This window comes from Amblyomma americanum, chromosome 1 (assembly GCF_052857255.1).
Source record: "Amblyomma americanum isolate KBUSLIRL-KWMA chromosome 1, ASM5285725v1, whole genome shotgun sequence".
Lineage (NCBI taxonomy): Eukaryota > Metazoa > Arthropoda > Arachnida > Ixodida > Ixodidae > Amblyomma > Amblyomma americanum.
Window position 1 is genome coordinate 499,255,453 of NC_135497.1, and position 7,036 is coordinate 499,262,488.

The 7,036-nt window shown below is 42.9% G+C and overlaps 1 long non-coding RNA gene across 1 annotated transcript in view; it reads left to right on the top strand.

The window, feature by feature from the left end:
- The window catches only part of LOC144116120 (uncharacterized), a 43,825-nt gene extending 37,976 nt beyond the window's left edge, over window positions 1-5,849 (top strand). Inside the window, exons 2-3 of the long non-coding RNA XR_013311745.1 lie at window positions 2,447-2,677; window positions 5,680-5,849. This is a non-coding gene — a long non-coding RNA (uncharacterized LOC144116120). The remainder of the gene's footprint in view (window positions 1-2,446; window positions 2,678-5,679) is intronic.
- The last annotated feature ends 1,187 nt before the right edge of the window (window positions 5,850-7,036 follow it).

The window sequence follows — 7,036 nt, forward strand, 5'->3', positions numbered from 1 at the left end:
CCCTACTCCGGCGCCAAACATGCCTCACGGACGGTCGCGGAGACTGCTTTCTCGTCGCAGTCACGTTACTCAAATCGGCGGCCGGACGGCTCGGCGTTGTGTGCCGCTACCGCTGCCCATGCTGGCGATATATACTGATCTATCGCGGGTGCGGTCAGCGCCGTGATGGTCGCCCGCTTCCTTGGGCACATCGAATTTTCCTTTGCAAACATAATCGGCCGCAGCAGCAGCGGACTTACGAAAGCCGGATACATGCAAATTGAGTTTGGACCCCCCCGGGCACGTACAGGAGTTTCGGTTACGACTTATTATGCCACACTCTGCACTTTTACTTAATGGAAAGAAATAATTATTACTGTTCCTTCTGATAATTTTCCGGAAAATTGTAGTTCTACTTTACCACTGTTTCCTCGCATGCCTATGCTTTTTCATTGCGAACTACTAGAACTTATGTGACAGTCTTCAAAACTTAAGTAGCAGCACTTCACACGGCTCCACGATTCCAGGCAGGCAGCCACTTCACCGAACAGAGAATGTAGCACTGCTAGTAAAACAGTTATAAGCTGCTGTCGTACAGTCTATTACTGCTGTTAAACGTGATAAGGAGCACCAACCTAAGGTCGAGTTCCGCGCGCGAGTCAGCCCGACGACGATTAGGGTCGGGGTATATTACTGTTGTAAGGCGTGTCAGTTCTGACTCTGAGCAATACGGCACGAGCACGGCGTTGCGGCGGCCGAGCCAAACATTCTTCAACAGCAAAGGGATGTCAGTTAATTCTGATTCGGGCAATACGGCACGAGCACGGCGTTGTGCTTTTCAGCGCAACTGTCACGAATCTCGCTGCCAGCAATTCGGGTACCCCCGTAGAAGCGGAAAAGAATTGCCACTGCACATCGCTTTATTTACAGATTGCAACGCCAGCAGCAGCTCACGACGGCGCGCCAAGCAGTAGTACGTCCGGCCGCCGATTTTAATCGAGTAGTCGCGGCAGCCGGCGACCGAGGGCGCTAAGGTCGCGTCGTGTGCATACCTTTTCCGGTTCAAAATCACGACGTCGTGCGCACAGACCGAGTCAATAGACTAGAGCTCGAGGCGTTTGTCAAAGTTGTAGTGAAGCGGCGGTGGAGGAATGCTAATAGAGTTATGGTTGAAAAAAAAAAGTGGTTGCCGGCGCAAATGGCGAGCCTGTACAAACACCGCGAAGAACCTACGAGCTGCATCCCGCCTCCCCTTTCGTTGCACACGTATGGATTCGTCTATCCCTGTTATCCGAGCCGTTGGCCGCCGCCGCTGGCCTGCGGGCAATTCATTTCGAAAGCTGAGTAAAGCTCGCCTCGATAAGAGATGGCTTACATTTCTTTCCGAGAGGCTCGTTCATGAACCCCGCTTACGCGGGCACAAATTTCTTCAGTACCAATTGTGCGAGAGGCAGAGCATGCGTTTCTCATCTCAGACTGCTACATCACAAAAACGCCAATGTAACTTTGCGCTTATTTGCTCCACGAATGCAATTCTGCTCGCGATGTTTTTTTATGGCTGCGCCTTTTGATGAACACGTTAATTGTTTCAATGAAATAATTCTTACTTTGAGCGTGTTCGTTGCTTTCGTTGATTTTTCTATCAGGGTTAGGTTAGCGTACCTGCATGCAAGTGTCTCCTTTTTACTGCTCTGTCCGGGCTGCACTTGAAGTAAAAATTAACTGAATTTGAGGTGGTATTTCATCCTTACAATAATGAGCTTGTGGTCTGAAGCTCACGTCTGGTTCTGAAATGGCGCTGCTGCAACCACTATGTGCTGTTTGAGTTTTTCTGGATAATTAGCACGGCATGGAAGCGCTGTAACCCGCTTGTTCCAAAGAGCGCACGCTGGTGTATGAGTATGCTGTTTCGTCTTAGTGTTTCAAGTTGTGGGCACAAAACCGTGGTGAACTGGTTCGCAGTCTGCCTGGTAGGTTTTGCATGGCTTGTGCCCGTTTGAGTATCGGCGTATGTACCAGGCTTCATGCAGGATATTTTGAAGCGCTTGTTCAATAGCGGGTATAAGAACAAATGCTTGAATATTCTCCAGTTGGGATCCTTTGCAAGGAGCACTGAATGTACGTTTTATGGGGCAGCATTCTCAACAGCTCGTAGTGAGTCAATGATGATAAGTGGCACAAGTTTTCTAAGTATTCTATTCCAATTAATGTAAAGGGAATGCATACAGAGGTCAGTATTCGCAGTAGGTATTTAGTGTAGAGGTAGAGTGCTGCATGGAATGTGGATATTAGTTACAATGTTTTATGACAAGCCACTTAGAATTTGTCATGCATATTTACTGAAATGATGAATCCAGCGCGATGGCTCAGTGGTTGTCGTGTTCTTCAGGTGCTCAAGTTATTGTCACCACTGCAAAGTAGCGACGATAACTGCGAGCATCACGTAACCCTCTCTGCCTATGTGCAGATTACCCACTGTGCAGCCGTACATCTCACTGGTCATCGCACGTGCCCTGAAGACAGACGGTAGTCTCAAGCAGCGGACCAGGAAGGCGTGGTCGTCGGTGTCACCCGGAAATCCGGCACAGCATCAACGGTTCATTGTGGGCTATAAAAGAAGATTCCTTCCACTGGGGCCTCACTTGGCAGTGGTGACCGTAACTGCGAGCATCATGTAACCGTCTCTGCCTTTGTGCAGGTTTGTGCATAATTATGCCTCACTCAATGTGATTTTGTTTTCCTTTTATGTCGTCGCTGCTGCTAAGTGGATGGGTTTTTTGTAAAAGATCTGAGTGTACTATAGCTCGTTGCTGTGCTTGCCGTCTTCCACTCACTGATAGCATCTTTGCAACATGCTCAGAGTGCAAATTTAATTTTCATCGTGGTGCATGTGCGGGAATAACAGAAGAATCTTTCAATGTTAAGCGTGAAGCCAAAAAGAAAGCATGGAAATGTGACTCTTGTCGAGGAAACCGCAAGGGCACAAGCACCACAGAAAATCCGCAGCATGATTCCGACGTGATACTCAGATTACTGCAGACTGAAATGAAGCTTAATGCTCTTTTGCCTTTGTCAAAAAAGTTTGATGCATTTGAGTCGCAAATGCAGTTGCTCTCTGATAAGTTTGACGACTTTCAGAACCACCTGACTGTTCAAGAAAATACTACAAAACAACTAACGAAGCGAGTTGAAGGGCTGGAATCTAACAATATAAGTAGTGATATAACTCAGCTGAAGCAGGACCTAGATGATTTGGGGTGGCTGTAGTCGCTTTCTAACCCTAGAGCTTCATATATTGACTGAAATCCAGGATGAGGACTTGCTAAGCAAAGTAAATGAGATTGTAGAAAAGCTGCAAGTTAAGGCTATTACACAAGATGACATTACCACTGTGCATTACCTACACAGGGCTGAACTGACAAAAACATTGCAAACCTTTTCAACATGCACTTTGTAGAAGTTGGTGCCTCAAATGATATTCATGGTACATTATCGTGTGAACAATACATAAATGTTCAATGTGCTCAAGCTGTATTTCTCGCTTCAACTTGCACCGAAGAAGTCCTCAACATAATCATGACGCTGAAGGACAACTGTGCATCAGCCTAAGATAATGTGAAAGTTTCCCCCGTGAAAGCTGTAGCCAAACTGATAACTCCAGTCCTTACGCATATATGCAACTGCATACTTCAAGTAGGGATATTTCAAAACCAAATAAAGCTTGTGCGTGTTCCAGCTATTGATAAAGGTGGTGCTTTTGAAGACTTGAACAACTATAGACCAATGTCAGTGCTTTCAGTCTTTTCAAAAGTTTCTGAACACATGATGAACAAAAGAATTGTCGATTTCCTCACTCTGCATAACTTGATAGTAAAAGAGCAGTTTGGATTCAGAAAGAATAAGGCAACTGAAACTGCTTTACTTTATATTAAACAGAAAATTCTTGACAACATTAAGAAATGAAAGCTTACTTTGGGTTTATTTCCTAATTTCAGGAAAGCCTTTGATTCTGTCCATCATGATATATTATTAATAAAACTACCATTCTGTGGAATCCAAGGTACAGCACATGTCCTGATGGAAAGCTGTTTAATTTGCATGGAGCAATACACCACAATAAAGAGCATCGAATCCGATCGAGGCACTATTATATACGGAGTTCCATAGGGATCCATTCTAGGCCCCATATTATTCTTGATATATATGAGTGATATTGTGAACACCCCACGCTGCTCTGAAATGGTGTTACATGCAGATGACACTAATGTATTTTTTTTCAGGTTGCAATGAAAGCTTTGTTTACAGGGAAGCAAATGAATGGCTTCACTATTTAAACTTTTGGTTAACCTTTAATAAACTAGACCTAAAGATAAACAAGATGGAATACCTGATTTTCAAGCCTAAAGGTAGCAAAAAAAGATAGAGAGTTCAAATTGAAGTTCCGGAATAACATTATCAACCAGTCTAAGAGGATTTGCTTTCTAGGTGCTATCTTTCATGAAACGTTTCTCTGGAATTCGCACACAGAAGCTCTCTGAATTGAACTTTCACGTGTTTTTGGCATATTAAACAGGTTTCCAGTGAAGCAACAAACTTACTATGCTCTCTTTGATTCCCGTTTAACATACTGCTCCCGGGTATCGTCAGACACAACACAAAGAAACCTTGATTAGCTGCACCCTCTGCAAAAGCGCTCAATATGTGGTATTCGAAAATTCCAAAAATAGAACATTGCTTGCCATACTTTAAAATCTATGACATACTAGAGATCAGTAAGCTATTCAAATATAAGTTATTTCTGGAAATCATGCACGAGTATATGTTACACCGTTCAAATATTGAGGTTCAATACAAAAAGAAACACACTCCACGTCTCCTTAGGGAAGATAAAATACAGGTACCCCGATCTTGCACCAACTATGGCGATGTGAGATTATGTATGCAAATAGCAAATTTATTGAATCAATATCCAGCCATCTTTGAATTATTACGAATCTACCCATCACTACCTAAAGAAAACACTAAGACATATGTACCTAATGGAATAATAAGTCAAAGAATTTCTTTTGTGTCATGGATGATATATTGGTCTGTTGTACGTGTAAATAGTATTCAGGAATCTGTAAACCTTTTTTTTCATATACAGAAGCATGCACACAGTCCTCAGGGTTGTCCATTTGTTTTGTTTTGTGTGCTTGCATACATATTGGTTGTTGTATGATGTACTGTACTGAAAATGCGTTCGAATATGCCTATAGTGGTTGTCACTGCTGTCAGGGGTGGGATGGCCTCATCAGGCAAAAATGCCATTAGCCTTCTCACCCAGGACAAATTTTGTATATTTTTGTCCCAAATAAACTGTACTACTACTATTACCTGAATGATGCAGGTTCGATCCTGGCCTAGCCGGTCGCGTTTTGGTAGAGGCAAAATGCTAGAGGCCTGTGTTCTGTGCAATGTCAGTGTACGGTAAGAAACCGCAGGTGGCAGAAATTACTCCGCAACCTTTCACTACGGCGCCTCTCATAGCCTGAGTCACCTTGGGTTTTTGGACCACATAAAACCAAACCAAAACATCGACTAGCTTTCTTGAATGGGATAGCCAGGATATATATATGCCTTGTGTTGTAAAGCGCATTTGTAGATATGAAGTGGGAATTTTTTTTCAGTTCCTCTTATTTTCTTCCTTCCACTGTACAGGTCAACATGCCCGGATGACTGACTGCAAACAACAGGTCGCAAGATTGCTTCTGAGGAAACTATAGTCGGACCATTACTTTCAACATTTATTTTTATGTGGTGCATTCTTATGGTGCATGTATTGCATATTCCTTGCCTGCATAGCTTGGAAATAAACTAAATTGTAAGTATATTGATCGTCATGTCATTTGTGAAGACCATGTGGTGACCTGTTTCAACAGTTGTAGACTGTCTATAGGCAGTCTACAGACAATGGTCTATTAAGGTTTTTAGACAGAGCTCTATAGACTGTCTATAGACAAACGTCTACAGCATTGCCAGGCCACATAACTGTGGAATGTCTAAAGACAGTCTATAGACCTATGTCTACTGGACCAGTAGACTTTTGTCTATAGACAGAAATCTACAGGAAGTATATGGCCTAAGTCTATAGATCATCTATAGACTGCCTATAGACCTGTGTCTATTATCAGTAGACATTCGTCTATAGACGGTCTATGGACAGAAGTCTATAGGAAGTGTATGGCCGTAAATATATAAATCTTCTATAGACTGTCTATGGACCTGTGTCTATAGACTGTCCATGGACCTATCTACTTTCAGTAGACATTTGTCTATGGACTGTCTATAAATAAAAGTCTAATAAATGTGTGGCCATAAACCTATAAATTGTCTATAGACTGGTCTAAAGGATTTGTCTATAGACAGTCTATAGACTTCTTAGACTAAAGTCCATAGACAGTCTATGGACTGTCTAAAGAAATTTTTGTAAGGGAATAGGCAAAATATAAATCAGCCTGTAATTGCGTAAATCATTTCTATCGCCATTTTTAAACACGACTATAACTTTAGATACCTGCATCAGCTTAGGGAAGACACCCATGCGTAACGCAAGGTTGTAAATATGAGCAAGAAGTGGGGAAATAGCATCACGCACATACTTAACAGGTTCACTTTGAATGTCGTCAGTATCCCGTGTCTTGCTGTTGTTTAAAGATGTGCATGTATTTCGCACTTCGGATTCATCCGTCGGTTCCAAGTATATGGTGGGAGTATTTCGCGTAATGCTGCATATCGTCGGGGAGGCCTGCTGGGCTTGACTGGCAACGTCCTTGGAAAATTTGTTGAATTTTTCAGCCAAATCAGCACCATGCGTGTGAAGACCTTCCAGAACAAGATCGTTAACTACCAAAGGCGCCTGCATACGATACAAAAACTCATTAAGTTTTCTCCAAGCATCAGCAGTTCCCTTGCAGCATTCTCTGCTGAACTCGTTACTTAGATACCTACTTTTCTCACTCTTCAAAAATGAGTTCAGCTTGTTGCGATACTGCTAGAGTTTAGTCAAGTCTGGGAC